The sequence below is a fragment of the Heterodontus francisci genome, unplaced genomic scaffold, assembly GCF_036365525.1.
Source record: "Heterodontus francisci isolate sHetFra1 unplaced genomic scaffold, sHetFra1.hap1 HAP1_SCAFFOLD_61, whole genome shotgun sequence".
Lineage (NCBI taxonomy): Eukaryota > Metazoa > Chordata > Chondrichthyes > Heterodontiformes > Heterodontidae > Heterodontus > Heterodontus francisci.
Genome location: NW_027141441.1, coordinates 2,089,180 through 2,107,594, shown reverse-complemented (window position 1 = coordinate 2,107,594; position 18,415 = coordinate 2,089,180). Strand labels below are relative to the sequence as shown.

The following is an 18,415-nucleotide window of genomic DNA, read 5'->3' as shown; positions in this document are numbered from 1 at the left end:
AATATTTATATCTTCTGTATTTAGCTTATTCACTACAGAGTGCTTCCTGACAACACAGAGCATGTGCAGAGCGATCGTCGACATCATCAGTGCATCCAAACATTTGTCAGCTTGCCAGTATGAATCTGCGCATGCGTGCACCGACGTCACCACGCACCGACACAAGACGGAATGACGTCCAAACATTGCCTCACCCCTCAGTGGCTGCGATCGTCATTTCCATTCCCCACAAAATACCCTGCTTCGGCCGCTCACTCCCGGCCTCGCTGCTTCTGTCCCCTGGACCGCTGCCATCCCACCTCCACCTCAGTTTAGCTTATTCACTATCTCATTCCGTCCTTTCCCCCAGCTTTTGACTCTCTCGGGGCCTGGTGAACATTTGATTTGATGCAATTGTCCTAAACTGAAGCCTTTCCACATCTCTGGGCGGTCAGATACACTCTGTCTGTTTGTTCCTGCTTGTGACCATTAACGGGAACAGCCGCAAATTCAACCTTTATCAGCAAACGGAAGATTATTAAAATGTATTCTGGATTACTCCAGCCCAGTGACAAGGATGCAATGGATGTTATTCAAAATAAGTTCTCTGACATTCTGTGTGCATCTAAAAGTTGGACTTGAAGTGTTAGGAAAACATGTCAAAGTAATAACTGAACATCTGCCAGCACTTACGGCGTTCAAATCCACAGCCTCGGTATTATTAACACTGCGTTCTCGTCAACTGAACTAAGGAGCTGTGCAGACGGAGCCGGGTGTGGGATGAGACCCACGCTGGGTCGTTTGTGTTTTACTTCGCACACTTGCTGACAGAGTTATTGTATAAACAATGGAGATAGCACATCCCTGAAACATTGTTCCGATAGAAAACTGAGAAATAAGAACTGAGCGTGGAAATTGAACGGATCCAGAAATAAGAACTTTAATCTATTAAAGTCGATTTTGAAATTGAACAATACACGAACAGTTCCGAAAGGTCACTGACCCGAAACATTAACTCTGCTTCTCTTTCAACAGATGCTGCCAGACCTGCTGAGTGGTTCCAGCATTTCTTGTTTTTATCCCAACAGAGCGAACTCTCTTCTGATATAAAATCCAGCAGCTTGAGCTGCTGTAAAACTTCACTGAGCCTGACGTGATTTGAACACGCAACTCTCTGATGTGGAGTCAGACGCGCTACCGTTGCGCCACAAGCTCGCAAACAGAGAGCTGTGTCCCATTCTTGATAGAATCACTTCTTGTTTCGATTCAGTGAATTGCAATTTAATTCAATCCTCATCTGCTCTCCACTCTGTCAGTTCAATACTTTATTCAAACTGATACTTGGAGTTCTGTTTTACAGGGTGTCTTCTGTTTAAGTATTTACTGGACTCACTACTCTGATTAATCAGACTTTTTGCTGCTAACTGCTGCTTGATACAAAGTGCCCATGAGTTCAGGAATTTCTCCTGGGGAACTGAGTCGGATTTGGCTCAACCATTAAATCCACAAAGTTATTGTCACTGCTGCTGTGCAGGATTTAAAGGAAGGGATTGACCCAAAATGGTTTTAAATGATTACTGACAAATCAGGGCAAAAGGCAGGGCTGACTCCTGTCCAAAATACTGATCAAAACTTTCAGTTTTAAGGAGGTGATGGAGTGTTACAGGTGGAGGAGTTTAGGCAGGAATTCCAGAACACCAGGCTTATATAAATATTGCATCATTTTCTCATGTACCTGCTATTGGACCAGAGGATTTTCCAAAATTTTACATCAACATAAATAAGGTGATTAGAAGCAAGTAAAATATCATTAAAATGGTCCAACATGTTCTGGATTGTTTTCTCTAATACCAGCTGTGCAATCACCACAAATTTAATGTAGCTTCACACGGTGGGATTGCGTGTTCCAGTTCTATAAATGCACTTTGAACCCAATAACTTGATTTATTTCTAATGGGTTGGCTGGAGGTACATGATCATCTAAATATTTAAGAATTTTATGTGAAATGAATGCAAGGAAAAGCATTAGGGTGTGATTTACTGGATAACAGCGGAGCTGGCAATGTTTGGGAAATACTTGCTTGCAGCCAAAGCACACATTGACAATTTGGAACTGTGTGACAATGAATCCTAAATGAGGAAAATAGACTCTGCCTCTGTCACCAGGTGGGCTTAAAACACCAACACTACAGGTAATAGCTGAACACACTAACCGATTGTATGACAGAGTTAGTCGCTATCATTAAGTACCCTGAGCCAGGGTGGCAACGAACAGATCTCTTCCCCGTTCCACACGATTTCCGACATGTTCGCTGTACCTTCTACTGTGAAAACAGACACAAAATATTTGTGTAAACTCTCTACCATTTTCTTTCTCCCCACAATAAATTTCTTGTCTCTGCATCGAAGGAATCTGTTTGTTATTGTTGAGCTTTTTGTATACTAGTAAAACCTTTTATAACTTGTTTCTTGACAGTTTACTCTCAGATTCCATTTTCTCCCTCTTTATCAATTTCCTACTCCTCATTTGGTGTTTTTTTTTAAATCCTCCCAATTCTTAATATTAATATTAACTTGGCATCAGGTGGCAGGACTGTATCTCCAACGCAGAAGTCCTCAAGGCAGCCAACATTAACAACAACAACAAACAAGAACAAAGAACAGTACAGCACAGGAACAGGCCATTCGGCCCTCCAAGCCTGCGCTGATCTTGATGCCTGCCTAAACTAACACCTTCTGCACTTCCGGGGCCCATATCCCTCTATTCCCTTCCTATTCATATATTTGCCAAGATGTCTCTTAAACGTCGCTATCGTATCTGCTTCCACCACCTCCCCTGGCAGCAAGTTCCAGGCACTCACCACCCTCTGTGTAAAAAACTTGCCTCGCACATCCCCTCTAAACTTTACCCCTCGCTCCTTAAACCTATGTCCCCTAGTAACTGACTCTTCCTCAGCATATACACCCGACTGAGCAGCGGCACTTGAGATAGCTTGGCCATGTGAGCCGCATGGAAGATGGCAGGATCCCCAAGGACGCATTGTACAGCGAGCTCGTCACTGGTATCAGACCCACCAGCCGTCCATGTCTCCAATTTAAAGACGTCTACAAACGGGACATGAAGCCCTGTGACATTGACCACAATCGAAGAGACTTAGCAGTTGGCAGGAAAAAAGACAGAAATGTAAGGAGAGAACCAACTGTGTATCAGCCCTGACAACCAATTTTATCTGCAGCACCTGTGGAAGAGTCTGTCACTCTAGAATTGGTCTTTATAGCCACTCCAGGCACTGCTTCTCAAACCACTGACCACCTCCAGGTGCTTACCCACTGTCTCTCGAGACAGGGAGGCCAAAGAAGAATATTATCTTGTGTTTGAGACACTTTTAATCAGCTTCATGGACAAATTCTTCAATCATCCCTTCTCCCACATTGCTTCTCCCTCTTTCATTGATTCTTTATTCCTTACAATCCAGAAATGGTTAGGAATCAGAGCTCACCCCCGAATTCTCTGCACACACCCCGCACCACCATCCACACCCCACCACCCAACCGTCTTTTACCCTGTTGGATCCAAGAGAGCACTCAATAAATGACACTCTATATAAACACAGAGAGCTGCCTCACAATGTTGGACACAGAGTGTTTATAAAAGGTATTCACAGATCGTGTTACTGATTCCACAGAGCAGGACAGGCCCAGGCTCCAGCCCCAGTCTGTGCTGTGTTAGCTGATGTCACCTGGTGTGATACCGAGTCACACAGAGCAGGAAAGGGCCTGGTTGTATTCATGGCCTGTGTTGAGTGAACTGATCGCACCCAGTGTGGTACGGAGTCACACAGAACAGAATGGGCCCAGGCTCCTTCCTCAGCCTGAGGGATGATAGTTCATCTCACACGGTGTTGTACAGAGCCCCACACAGAACAGGAAAATCCCAGGCTCCATCCCCAGCCTGTGGTATTTTACTTTATCACACCTGGTATGGTACGGAGCCCCCAGAGCAGGAAAGATCCAGGTTCCATCTCCGGCCTGTGTTGAATTAGCTGATCTGACCTGGTTGGCACTGAACCACAATCAGGGGAGGATGGGCCGAGGCTCCCTGGCCTGTGGTGTGTTAGTTATTCTCATTTGATGAGGCACTGAGCACCATATAGAGCAGGAAGGGCCTGTGCTCAATGAACTGATATCACCCTTCAGGGAAAAGGATTAAAGAAGGTTGAGAAAGAAAATAATCTCAAGCAGTTGTCTGGGTGTTCCATTGCACAGATCTCTAAAGGTACATGAGCAATACTGTGAAGTGATAGCTGGAGTAAATAGATTAATGTGAATATACTGCCAGGACAGCAGGTGAATAACTTTGGGATGTTTTTACAATGGTGCAAAAACCCCTGAACAGGAACCAGGAGAATTTCTTCTTTCCTTTATTTGGTTTCCCTTCTCAGACTTCAGCTTGTCTTTTGCTGGCTTCCCACGTTCTGTCATTATTGAGTAGCCTTTGCAAGTTTAACAATTTGCCAATTTGCTCTCTCTAAGAGCTTGCCATCTTAGTCTTGATGATTTGCAGGTCATAATGATCTGGGAGATGATGTTTTGTCCATGTTTGTGAAGTTGTAATTCTGGCTCAGACTTGTGAGTCTTATCATGTAGTGGTCAAGAGTCTCACATTTATCTTGCCTTGTTTGCCTGAAGACATAAATTTCATAGTGAGGATTTGCCCTTTGTTGAGAATATCTTGTTGGAGCATTCTTCACTGCATCACAATCATCATCGCTTCCGGTGTCTCTGAGTGTATTGAAAGTATTGTCGACTTTTGGTTCAGCAGAGTGTAGGAGTAACGTTCTCTTTCTTCGGGGTGTATTGATATCGAATGCCCCTTTCGGAGTTCAAATCTTGCTAAGTATTTTCTCCAGTGTGGCCCTGGATTACTGTGTGTCTCTGTAAAGGCTGGAAAGACTGGCTGTCATTGTACACACATGGTGATTGCTATTTATTTAAATCTGAAATTGTCAATGCAAGTCTTCTGTATTTCCCTGGTTGTCTGTGTGGTTTCCTTTTTTGATCCTCAATGCCAGAGAAATATGGTGTTGTGCTGTGTTCATAAGTCTTCATTAAATGATGCCCTAGGCTTTATATTCAAATTAAATACAAACAGTACTTATCATCTTACTTATCGACATGATCTCAGGTCCAGGTCTTTTCCTTACTGGTGTGTGTGTGTGTGTATGCGTGTGTGTGTATGATATGTGTGTGTATGCGTGCATGTGTGTGTGCATGTGCGCGCGTGTGCATGTGCGTGTATGTGTGTGTGTGCGCGCGTGTGCCTCTATGTGTTTGCATGCATGTGTGTGTGCGTGTGTACATGCATTGCAAGCCATGTGTTGAATGTGTCTTTCAAAATGGAGTTTCTTTACAAATGTATGATGATGGCATGAGTTGCAGCAGTGGCTTGGTCTCGAAAAGAATACAGTTTCTCAAAGGTGAAGTCACCATTATACTACATTGCAGACAGTGAGCAGCCCTGTTGTTGACTCCTTCCTTCTGCACTGCAGCACCCAGGTACACATTGCACAGTGGCAAGACCAAAGCTTTGTGAGCTCGGGGCTTGGTCCCTCACTTCCAGCCCCTTGGGAGGAAGGGTTTAAATGACGTCCCATCTGGAATGTACATCTGGAATGAACATTCACCCTTGAACCCCTCAGTGAATCAAGGTGTTCTTCTTAAATCTTTTCCGGCTGCTCCTACGTGGTGCTCCCCCCGCTCTGTCAGCTGAGGTGGAGACAGGCTGCTGACCTTGCTGCCCCATGGCTTGGGATGACATTGGCGGCCATCCTCTTGCTGCCTGAGGCCTGGAGGGCCCCGGCACACTGAGGGCCTCCTGCAGAGGTACAGGGACCCCCTCTGTCATCGAGGGTGATGGAGGCAGGCACTGGCATCACTGGTGTTACTGGCAGAGCGGCTTTGGAGCTACTGTCCACACCAGGAGCACCCAGAGAGGACACCCCCAGATTTAGCAGCCAGCTGCTCCTCCCCCTTATAAGACACACTTGTACCTCCCTGCTGACCTGAGAGGGACGTGGGCCTGGTGGAGAGTTCAGGTGCCTCGTCCCCCCTCTCACCTTGTCACCGCTGGATGGAGCTCATGGACAAAGTGATGGAGTGCAGGTCTGCGAACATCTCCGGCAGCCACTGATTGGTCGGCTGGATCTGGCTCTCCATGACAGTCACCAATCTCTCAATGGAGGAAGCCAGACACACCCCCATCAGAGACAGTGCAGCACCCAAGGCCTGGATGGACTCCTCCATCGTCCGTGCTTGGGTACACATAGCCTCTGGCAACTCTGCCAGATGTTGCCTGACCTCTCACTGCAGCTGCAGCATTTCCCGTGTTGCTGATGACACCAGAGGCACGTTATCAGCTTCAACTCGCTGATAGTTTTGGAACTGAGCAGATTTCCTTTGCTTGATTCTAAAACATGGAACTCAGTCTGACATGGGGACCCATGGGAGGATTTAAAATAACTTGGATGATCCCTAGGACTGGTGGAGGAGTATTCAATACCTCTATTTATTTGCTAACCACAAGTAACAGAGAAAACAGAAACTGTAATTGAACAAGCCGATATCTAAAATCTTCTCCCATAGATCAGATACTCTCGCAATATGTCTTGCCACCTTCAAAGATTGATGCACATGAACCCCAAGTCCCTCTATTCCTGCACACTCTTTAGAACTGTGCCATTAAGTATATATTGCCTCAGCCTATTCCTTCTGCTAAAATGCATCACCTCACACTCGTCACTATTAAATTCCATCTGCCACCTGTCGGCCCATTCTGCTAGCCTATCACTGTCCTGTTGCAGGCAGTTCATTTCATCCTCACTGTTTGCCACTCCTCCATGTTTGGTGTCATTGGGATATTTTGAGATTCTACTCTATATTCCAAGATCCAAGTCATTTATCTGTAGCAAAAAAAGCAGTGGTTTTAGCACTGACCCTTGGGGAACAGCACTTTCGACTATCCTCCAGTCTGACCGAGAACCATTTAATACTTTCTTTTAATTTCCAAAATATACTTTATTCATAAAAATCTGTAAAAATTACATTCCCAAACAGTTCAAAACAGTATCAAGTCAAAAAATACAAACAGTGCAAAGGTGATCAGCTTCCTTCTTTACAATCATGAGTTGCCTCACAACCCTTCCATTTCATTGTCATGCCATATACATTTTTACATTTTACAGCACACAAACTTTTCCTGATACAGTTCGAGGGGTTTCCCATGGATCCAGCCCCTCAGTTCAGCCTGGTGGGGGGACCTTACACAGTGGTCTTTCCCCATTGAGCCTTTGCTGCGGCTGCCCTAAGCTTTAGTGCGTCCCTCACCACGTAGTCCTGGACCTTGGAATGTGCCAGTCTGCAACATTCGGTGGTGGACAACTCTTTGCGCTGGAAGACCAGCAGGTTTCGGGCAGACCAAAGGGCGTCTTTCACCGAATTGATAGTCCTCCAGCAGCAGTTGATGTTTGTCTCGGTGTGCGTCCCTGGGAATAGCCCGTAGAGCACAGACTCCTGTGTCACAGAGCTGCTTGGGATGAACCTCGACAAAAACCACTGCATCTCTTTCCACACCTGCTTTGCTAAGGCACATTCCAGGAGGAGGTGGGCAATGGTCTCTTCCCCACCACAGAAACCGCGGGGAACGGGTGAGACTTCGGGTGTGCATGAAGGATCTGACGAGGAGGGCCCTTCTCACCACGAGCCACGCTACATCTTGGTGCTTGCTTGAAAGTTCTGGTGATGAGGCATTCCGCCAAATGACTTTGACCGTCTGCTCGGGGAACCATCATACAGGATCCACCGTCTCCTTTCCCCGTTGGGCCTTGAGGACATTGTGTGCAGACGACTGCCTGATGGATCGGTGGTCAAAGGTGTTTTCCCGCAGAAACTGCTCCACGAAGGATAGGTGGTACGGCACGGTCCAACTGCATGGAGTGTTCCACGGCAATGTGACCAGGCCCATCCTTCGCAACACCGGGGACAGATACAACCTCAGCACGTAGTGACACTTGGAGTTGGATTACTGGAAGTCTACACACAGCTTGATGCAGCCGCACACGAAGGTGGTCATCAGGATGAGGGCGACGTTGGGTACATTTTTCCCGCCCTCATCCAGAGTTTTGAACATCGTGTCCCTCCGGACCCGGTCCATTTTAGATCCCCAGATGAAGCGGAAAATGGCTCAGGTGACCACCACAGCGCAGGAGTGGGGTACGGGCCAGACCTGCGCCACATACAGCAACAACGTGAGCGCCTCGCACCTGATGACCAGGTTCTTACCCACAATGGAGAGAGATCGCTGCCCCCACATGCCCAACTTTTGTCGTACCTTGGCTACTCGCTCCTCCCAGGTTTTGGTGCACGCCCCGGCCCTTCCGAACCATATCCCCAGCACCTTCAGGTAATCTGACCTGACGGTGAAGTGGACAAAGGATCGGTCAGCCCAGTTCCCAAAGAACATGGCCTCGCTCTTGCCGTGGGTAACTTTGGCTCCCGAGGCCAGTTCGAACTGGTCGCAGATGCTCATCAGTCTGCGCACGGACAGCGGATCCGAGCAGAAGACGGCGACGTCATCCATGTACAGGAGGGAGGTTTTCACCTGAGTGCCTCCGCTGCCTGGGATTGTCACCCCTCTTATGCTCGCATCCTTCCTAACAAAGAACCATTTAATACGACTCGCTATTTTCTGTCCTTAATCCAATTTTGTACAAAGCTGCCTGATTGTCGGTGCTGTTACTCAGTGTCCTTGTGCCATTGTGCAGTGAGGGTGAGTCTGTCAGCACGTGTGTTGCTGAGTCTGGGATCCTTGAGCAATCTCACTACAATCGTATTTTTACAAAAAAAAATAGGGAAATGAACATATTTCACGAACAGGCACCTGGAATTTGAAACAACCAGTGGCAGAGTGGCACAGTGGAAGTGTGTTGGGCCCTTCAACCAGAGGTCGAAACCATTCTCTGCTATTTTGTAGTAACACAAACAGGTCACTTTCAAAACATCTTGTGTTTATCCACAATGACATCATGCTTCTTACTTTACTGCAATGAGCTTTTTTCTTCCAGAGATCATATCTATCAGCAACAAATCTCACAAATCACCGAGTCTCTCCCCCTTTGCAACCCCTTCCTGCAGAGTCTCCGTTCCACCACCAGATGGTGATGTTGGCCACAATAAAACCAGGGCAAATGGTCACAGTGAGGAGACGGTCAGCAACAGAAAATAAAACAGTAACAGGGAAAACCTTGACACAACAACAGGGGACATCTTTACACAACAGAAAACATATTTACACAACAGGAAATACCTTGACACAACAGGGAGAACTCAATAAAATATAAATGCCTTGATTCTCCATCTCAGTCTTGTTGTCTGTCTGTTTCTCTCTCTCTGCGTCCCTCACTTTTGCTTCCTCACAGTCTATTGGTTTTCTGTGTGTTTTTCTCTCTGTCCCATTGTCGATGGTGTTACTCAGCGTCCTTGTCACATTGTGTAACCAGGCTGAGCCTCCCAGCACCTGTGTTGCTGTAATAAAAACAGAAAATGCTTGAAATACTCAGCAGGTCTGGCAGCATCTGTGGAGAAAGAAACAAAGTTAATGTGAGCTAACGAAACAGATCTGAAATGTTAACTGTTCTCTCTGCACAGATGCTGCCAGACCTGCTGACTATTTCAAGCATTTTCTGTTTATGTTTCAGATTTCCAGCATCTGCAGTATTTTGCTTTTGTACGTGTGTTGCTATGTCTGGGACTGTTTGAGTGCAATGCTATTGCTTTATAAACAGATTTGAAACAAACATTTATCTAGTTAACACACAGCACTAATACACAGCTGGATATAAACAGCAGCCTGCAGCAGAGGGTGCAGTGGAAGTTTATTAACACAAATAATTCACCAACACTATATTTACTGCTATCCTCAATCACACCACACTTCATCTTAACACGTTTTACTCTTTATTTACATCAACTTCTTGCTTCCAGTAAACACTTCAATTTGGAACACAGCTTCCAAATCACCTTTATTCACAAACCCGAACACAAACTGCAAATGCTGCAAACACACACTAGCCCAGATTTTCCCCTTTCTGTCAACCCATTCCTGCATCACTGCCTCTCCACCAGCAGTTGTCGCTAGAATCATACAATCAGAGAATGGCGAAAGCACAGAAGGTGGCCGTTCGGCCTGTCGAACCCGTGCTGGCTCTCTGCTAGAGCAACTCACCTCGTCTCACTCCCCAATCAGTTCAATTTTGGTGGTGGGAAAACTTCTCAAAAGAATAATTCGGGACAAAATTAATAGTCCCACGGACAAATGTGGGTTAATTCCAGAAAGTCAGCATGGATTTCTTAAGGGAATATCATGTTTAACTGTCCTGCTGGAGTTTTTTGATGAGGTAACAGAGAGGGATGATGAGGGCAATGCTGTTGATGTGGTGTACATGGACTTTCAAAAGGTCTGGCAGCATCTGAAAGGTCACTGACGTGAAATGTTAACTCTGCTTCTCTCTCCACAGATGCTGCCAGACCTGCTGAGTATTTCCAGCACATTTTGTTTATATTTCAGATTTCTAGCATCTGCAGTATTTTTATTTAATTGACTATCAAAAGGAGTTTGAAACAGTGCAACACAACAGACTTGTGAGCTAAGTTATAACTCATGGAATAAAAGGGACAGTAGTAACATGGATATGGAATTGGCTGAGCGACAGGAAACAAAGAGTAGTGAGCAATGGATATGTTTCAGGCGAGAGGAAGGTTTGCAGTGGAGTTCCCCAGGAGTCAGTGTTGGGGCCCTCGCCTTTCCTGATATATGTGAATGACCTAGACCTGAGTGCACAGGGCACAATTTCAAAGGTTATGGATGATACGAAAATAGGAAGCATTGTGAACTGTAAGGAGGATAGTGTCAAACTTCAAAAGGACATAGACAAGTTGGTGGAATGGGAGGACAGATGACAGGTGAAGGTCAATGTAGAGAAATGTGAATTGATTCATTTTGGTAGGAAGAACATGGAGAGACAATATCGAATAAAGGGTACAATTCTAAAGGGGGTGCAGGAGCAGAAGGACCTGGGGGTATAAGTCATCCAAGGTGGTGGAATTGGTGGAGAGAGCGGTTAATAAAGCATACAGTGTCCTCGGCTTTAGTGATAGAGGCATAGAGTACAAGAACAAGGAGGTCATGTTGAACTTGTATAAGACACTAGCCTTAGCTGAAATACTGAGTCCAGTTCTGGGCGCACACTTTAGGAAAGATGTGAAGGCATTGGAGAGATTATGGAAAAGATTCATGGAATAGTTCCAGGGCTGGGGCAGCACAGTGGTGCAGTGGTTAGCACTGCAGCCTCACTGCTCCAGAGACATGGGTTTGATTCTGGGTACTGCCTGTGCGGAGTTTGAAAGTTCTCCCTGTGACCACGTGGGTTTTCACCGGGTGCTCTGGTTTCCTCCCACAGCCAAAGACTTGCAGGTTGATAGGTAAATTGGTCATTCCAAATTATTCCCAGTGGTGGCAGGGATCACTGCAGGGTTAGGATCAATGAGTGGTTGTTGTTCAGCACAGACTTGGTGGGCCAAATGGCCTGTTTCAGTGCTGTATCTCTAAATAAAAAATAAATAAAAATAAATGAGGAACTTCAGTTATGAAGATAGATTGGAGAAGTTAGGACTGTTTTCCTTGGAGAAAAGAAGGCTAAGAGGAGATTTCATAGTGGTATTCAAAATGATGAGGGGTGTAGACAGAGTGGATAGGGAGAAACTGTTCCCACTTGTGAAAGGATCGAGAACGAGAGGGCACAGATTTAAAGTCATTGGTAAAAGAAGCAAAAGCGACATGAGGAAAAACTTTTTCACGCAGCGAGTGGTTAAAGTATGAACTGCCTGAGAATGTGATGGAGGCAGGTTCAATTGAAGAATTCAAAGGGGAATTAGACTGTTATCTGAAAAGGAAGAATGTGCAGGATTATGGGGAGAAGACGGGGAAGTGACATGAGGTGAATTGCTCATTTGGAGAGTCAGTGCAGACACGATGGGCCAAATGGCCTCCTTCGGGGCAATAACAATTCTGTGATTCCAATATTCAAGACATTTATATACAATAAAAGCAAAATACTGCGGATGCTGGAAATCTGAAATAAAAACAAGAAATGTTGGAAATACTCAGCAGGTCTGGCAGCATCTGTGGAGAGAGAAGCAGAGTTAACGTTTCAGGTCAGTGACCCTTCTTCAGAAATAATAAATATTAGAAATGTAAAAGGTTATCAGCAAGTAAAGTGGGGGTGGGGCAAAGGAGAAGGTGTAAATAGGACAAGGTCACAGAATAGCTGACCAGAAGGTCATGGAGCAAAGGCAAACGATATGTTAATGGTGTGTTGAAAGACAAAGCATTGGTACAGCGTGATGCCACTACCAAACGCATCTTCCCCTCCCTTCTCCTGTCAGCCTCATTAGTTCTGTGAATAATACAATGATTTAATAGACAAAGTTTTGAAACATTCCTGCCCATAAATCTTGGTAACAGAGAGTGTGTGGATCTCCTGACTCAGAATGTTTAATGGATACAGTCCTCAGATCCGACAAGGAACCCCTGAACATCCACAGTAAAGACAGTGTGGATGAGGAAATGTAAGAGCCGGGAGCTGAAACTCAGGGACGGCCGAGCTCTCCTGTCATTGAGCTTGTGTGTCTGCTCTGCTCGCCGCACTTCCGGCTCTACTTTGTTTCCAATGAAAAGATGAAAAGGGCCGTTCGGTTTTCCTCTCACTGACAGCGTGTTTCACTCAGGTTAATATAACCCGGGACTTTTGCTGCTGAAATGAATTCTGCAAGGTCCCAGCAAACACACCGGCTCCCTCCTTTCTCCCCTCTTTCTATTGGATTGTTTTGCCAGGAGGGGCTCAATAATAACAAACCCCCTGCAGGGAATGACCGCAAATTGAGCATCTAAATGGGGCAAGTGGGCAGCTTTCTGGGTTCTAGGTTTCCCCTACCCCGCCCCTCCCTCCCTCCAGTCCAAGCCCCTCTTCACTTTCTTTGGGACTTTGATGAGGGTGAAATGGGGAAAGTTCCCATTGATGTTTGAATGCTGAATTGCTGCAGAGATCTGCGCACGCGCGCTGTAGCCCCGCCCCCAGTGGGACGTCACAATGAGGAGTGGAGCGCATGCGCAGACTTTCCCCAACCCAGTCTGTGAGGCCATTCACTCAATCAGGGGAAGATGCTTTAAATCAGCTGCTAATGGAGACTTCCCGGGCCCGGGGGAAGGGAACAAACAGCATCTGCTTCCAGCAGCAACTGCTTTGGGAGCGTGTCCGCAGATGTGCTCAGAGATTAGCATTGAGTGGTGGGAAGTTGAGGGGGAGTCGGGGAGTGTTTGTAACAGACACTGTGGAGCAGGAGCTGCTCCCGGAACATGGAGTGAGCCGGGGACACGGGGAAGGGAGAGTTAATTCTCGGACAGTGTCTGTACAGGCTCAGGGAGACACAATGGGAAGAAATCACTATTGAAAATCACTGACAATTTCACCACCCAAAGGAGAGGGAATTTTCCTGCTTTAGTTCCAGTCTCTCACTGTTTGTTGGATTGTGAACAGTGGAGGAAAAATAGCCGCAAAATAACGATGTGGACAGTTAGACAAAGAACATTTATTGCAGACACCAGGTGAGAAGTGTGAAAGGCACATTTTAAATAGTGGCTGCTTGTTTTCCGTTGAAATAGAAATGTGACTGTGCAAAGGTCACTGCTCTATCGGACAGTCCCAGTCATTGAGCAGTGCAGGGCTTGTGTTGTTTCTGAATGTCACAAACTTGTTGTAAATCCACTGCAAACACCTGGTAAACAGAAGCTGAATACTGCAGTACTGCAGTGGAGTCAGACACTGACACTGTTTGTGTTCCTGGTTTTCATTTTGTGATTGTTCATAATGATTATTATTGGGACGATTACATTGATCGCTTTTGTATCTTCTACCTCACCAGTTCTTTCATTCCTGCAGGAAAATACATGAAGGAACCTGAATGGATGTGGTGATTCCTCGACATACACTGATCCCAAAGTCGAGAGACACATTTTCAATCCAACAGTCAAACAACAGCAGGAGAGACAGAACTTGTTTCCATTTCACTCCAATTCAGTACAGCTGACAGGTTGATACATCAATCGCAGTCCAAAAACAAACTCAATATCAGATCTCAATAAACTCTGTCACCATGGTTACATTTTAAATATAAAATTTGAAATAGAACAGACAGAATTTACATGATTGAAAGGTACAGAATGAATGCAAGGAGGCTTCAAGGGGATTTGGACAGGCTAAGTGAATGGGCTAGAACATAGCAGATGTAATATCATGTGAATAAGTGTGAAGTTCTCCACTTTGGTAGAATAAACAGAAAGACAGAGTATTTCTTAAATGGTGAGAGGCTGGGAAGTGTCGATGTCCAAAGGGACCTGGGTGTCCTTGTTCATGAGACACTAAAAGTTAGTGTGCAGGTGCAGAAAGCAATTAAGAGGCAACTGGTATGTTGGCTTCATTGAAAGGGGATTTGAGTGCATGAGTAAAGATGTATTGCTTCAATTGTATAAAGTCTAGATGAGACCGCACCTGGAATATTCCGTACAATTTTGGTTTCCTTATCTAAGGAAGGAAAGACTTGTCATAGAGGGAGTGCAACGGAGATTCACCAGACTAATCCCCTGGGATGGTGGGGTTGTCTTCTGATGAGAGACTGCAGAAACTGGGCCGAATTCTCTAGAGTTTTGAAGAATGAGAGGTGATCTCATTGAAACTTTCAAAGTTCTTACAGGGTGTCACAGGGTAGATATGGATAGGATGTTTCCTCTGTCTAGTGCGTCTAGAACAAGGGGACACAGTCTCAGAATAAGGGCAGGCCATTTGAGACTGAGATGAGCAGGAATTTCTTTGCTCAGAGGGTGGGAAATCTGTGGAATTCTTTATCCCAGAGGGCTGTGGAGGCTCAATCATTGAACATATTCAAGACAGAAATCGATAGATTATGGCATAGAGGTAGATGATCAGCCACAATCTGTTTGAATGGTGGAGCAGGCTCGATGGGCTGAATGGCCGAATGCCCCTATTTCCTATGAATCCCATAATGTACATCAGACGTTAGACCATGTTATGCATGACATACCAGTTCAAAAATCCCACAGAGATTAAGACTGAAAGATACAGTATCAATTCCATTACTACAAAATGAAGGACTTGTTGCTTGCAGACCAGCCCATGTATAAGATTGAAAGTTATATTTTCATTCACAATCGTTTTCACAGAACTGAATATTAAATACCAATCCACAACTTGTACAGGACTACCAAATAAAACCTACAACTGTAAAATACAGTTAATCCATATTTTAAATTAAACACAAGGCAAACAAATATTGATACATTAAGAGAGCGGGAAACAGTGAAAGCGAAGTGTAGCATAAAGAGCCCAGGAGAGGGAGAAAGATTTCACTCGGAGAGCAGGGAACAGCGAGAGCAGACGTCAAAAAAGGCAAAGGAATACACAATTAACGGGAGAACACTGAATGGTGTAGAGGAAGTGAGAGACGTTGGAGTGAATGTCCACAGATCCCTGAAGTAGCAGGACACGTCAATAAGGTGGTTCAGCTGGTATATGGAATCCTTTCCTTTATTAACTGAGGTACAGAATATAAGGGTGATCTGGGTGTCCATGTCAATAAGTCACTGAAAGCTAACATGCAGTGCAGCAAGCAATTAGGAAGGCTATTGGTATGTTAGCCTTTATCACAAGAGGATTTGAGTACAGGAATAGTGAATTCTTGCTTCAATTAGAAAGAACCTTGCTTTGACCGCACTTGGAGTACTGTGTGCAGTTTTGGTCTCCTTACCTTAGGAAGGATATTATTGCCACAGAGGGAGTGCAACAAAGGTTCATCAGACTTGTTCCTGGGATGGTGCGAATGTCCTATGAAGAGAGATTGGGGAAACGGGCTGTATTCTCTAGAGTTTCAAAGAATGAGAGGTGATCCCATTGAAACCCACAAAATACTTAAAGGACAGTCAGGGTAGATGCAGCTAAGATGTTTCTCCTGGTTGGGGAGTCGAAAACCAGAGGGTGCAATTTCAAAATAAGGATGAAACGACTTAGGACAGAGATGAGGAGAAATGTTGTTACTCAGAGGGTTGTGAATCTTTGGAATTCTTTACCCCAGAGGGCTATGGAAGCTCAGTCATTTAGTATGTTTAAAGCAGAGATTGACAGATTTCTAAATACAAATGACATAAGGGAATATGAGGAAAGTGTGGGGAAATAGGCATTGAAGTGGATGATCAGCCATGATCATATTGAATGGTGGGGCAGGCTCGATGGGCTGAATGGCCGACTCCTGCTCCTATGTTCCTATGTTCCTAACTCCACATGATCGGTGAGGCACAGTTTCAGGCCGACTTGGTGGGTGGTGCAAACAGATATCACTGCTTCTGGTCTTCACCAGAACAGAGAGTGAGATGTAACATTGATCATCAAACAGACTGTGAGATAATACAACAGAATAAAACACATGGAGAGACACTGTGGAATAATAAATAGATTTGATTGGAATGTTGAATTTTGATTGGAATGGATAAAACAGCAGATTAAATTGGGATTCTCATCATTATATTGATCTGGGACAGAAAAGAGAAACTGGTGGGAAGAAGGAAGAAAAGAAAGGATGGAACTGTTCAGTTTTTCTGAGTTTTTTCACCCACCCATCAAAGCTGGATTTTAAAAAAAGATGCAAATAACAAAGAATTTCACCAAAAAGGGAGATTAAATGCTGCCGAAACCTTGGATCGAATGATGCCCCAACAGATCACCTGTTTAACTGTCTCCTCACTGGGGGATTTCAATCAGTGAGTAATATTATTCTCTACCTTTTTTTTTGTTAAATGAACCGAGAACTGTCACTTGGAGTTAATATCTGTGTTTCCACTCCTGAATAACAAAAGTGTGAATTTCTCAATATTTTTGGACACATTTCCTGCTGGAAGAACTAAGAACTCTTTTCTAATTTACACAATACTATATACACACTCATCAAGCCTCCGAAGCTAGCATCCTTGGTGCTGCTCTCTCTTCCAAACCTCATCTCATGTGACTGTTACATCATCACTCTGACAGTGGGAGGGGTTGATCCCACTGTCTTCAGCATTAACCCTTTACATCCTTATACTACACTGTCTGTTCAAAAAAATTGGGTGGAGGGAACCTCTTTCATTTATTGAAACACCAACAGCTGCCAGTTGAAAATCAACTCAACCCATCAGAGAGAGAGAGAGAGAGAGAGACTGTCAGAGAACTTCCTGCATCCAGTCCTGACCCTGTCACACTCAGCAGATGCTCACCCAGACCCCACTCTCATCAACACTGAATACTGTTACCGAGACCCTTCAAATACTGTTTATAAAAAGGTAGAACAGGTCAAAGTTCACACAGCTGTATTGAATAGAACAAAGTTTAATATTTTCTCACCGTCTGTCGGTAACCATATGAGACATAGGTTTTCTTATTTGCTTCCTTTGATTTTTCTTGTTCCTGACTGACAAATATTCCAAACCTCGGATCAACCCTCCCACTTGCGTCATGTCCCAGTCACGGTTGTAAGCAACACATAACGACACAAACACTCTGAAACATTCAACGCAGTCACACTTTCCTTCAGTGAGATTAATGTCGAGCTGTTTTCCAGGTTGAATGTAACTGTGAACAAACTTCTATCAAAGAAGTTGCCTTTGGCGTATCAGCACTGAATTTCTGTGCAAGGAGGAACAGCCATTCCAAACTCACATCCTTCACAAAGGCTGTTTTCTCCTGTGACTGAAATTCATTATGTAATTTGAATTCTAAGTCAAATTTCACAAGACAGAAATGTAAATGAAAGATCAGGAAGCTTCTAAAGCACACCGCAAATGTGCAATAAGGCTCTGCTGGGAGTTGAACCCAGGATCTCCTGTTTACTAGACAGGTGCTGTAACCAACTAAGCTACAGAGCCAGATTGAAAAGGCTTGCGCAGTTGAAATCAGAGAAGGGCACTATTTATTCTCATCCCACTTCTCCACTGGTCACAACATATTTTAACTTTTCCCACTTCCTGATACAGTCGATCAAATACTGTATTTTTCCCAGAACTGAGAATGAATGTTTTGGAAGTAAATACATAATTCAATTTTTTCCAAAAGTTTACAGAATACAACATGTGAGTAATATTCCCCATTGCTTTCTCAGCACTGATGGATTGTGAAGCGGGAGACAGCCAGAAGTCCCACTGAGCCGCACTGACCCTGAGCTGAGAAGGAAATGAGACAAAGTTCAATTCTTCGCAGCAAGATGCTGCAGAGAGATAAGAGTC

The 18,415-nt window shown here is 44.8% G+C and overlaps 2 non-coding genes across 2 annotated transcripts; both read right to left on the bottom strand.

Moving 5' to 3' along the window:
• Positions 1–1,122: 1,122 nt before the first annotated feature.
• Positions 1,123–1,194, bottom strand: trnaw-cca (transfer RNA tryptophan (anticodon CCA)). The gene has a single exon. It is a non-coding gene; the product is annotated as a tRNA-Trp (tRNA).
• Positions 1,195–17,984: 16,790 nt separating this feature from the next.
• On the bottom strand, positions 17,985–18,058 carry trnat-agu (transfer RNA threonine (anticodon AGU)). Its single transcript has one exon. It is a non-coding gene; the product is annotated as a tRNA-Thr (tRNA).
• Between the last annotated feature and the right edge of the window lie 357 nt (positions 18,059–18,415).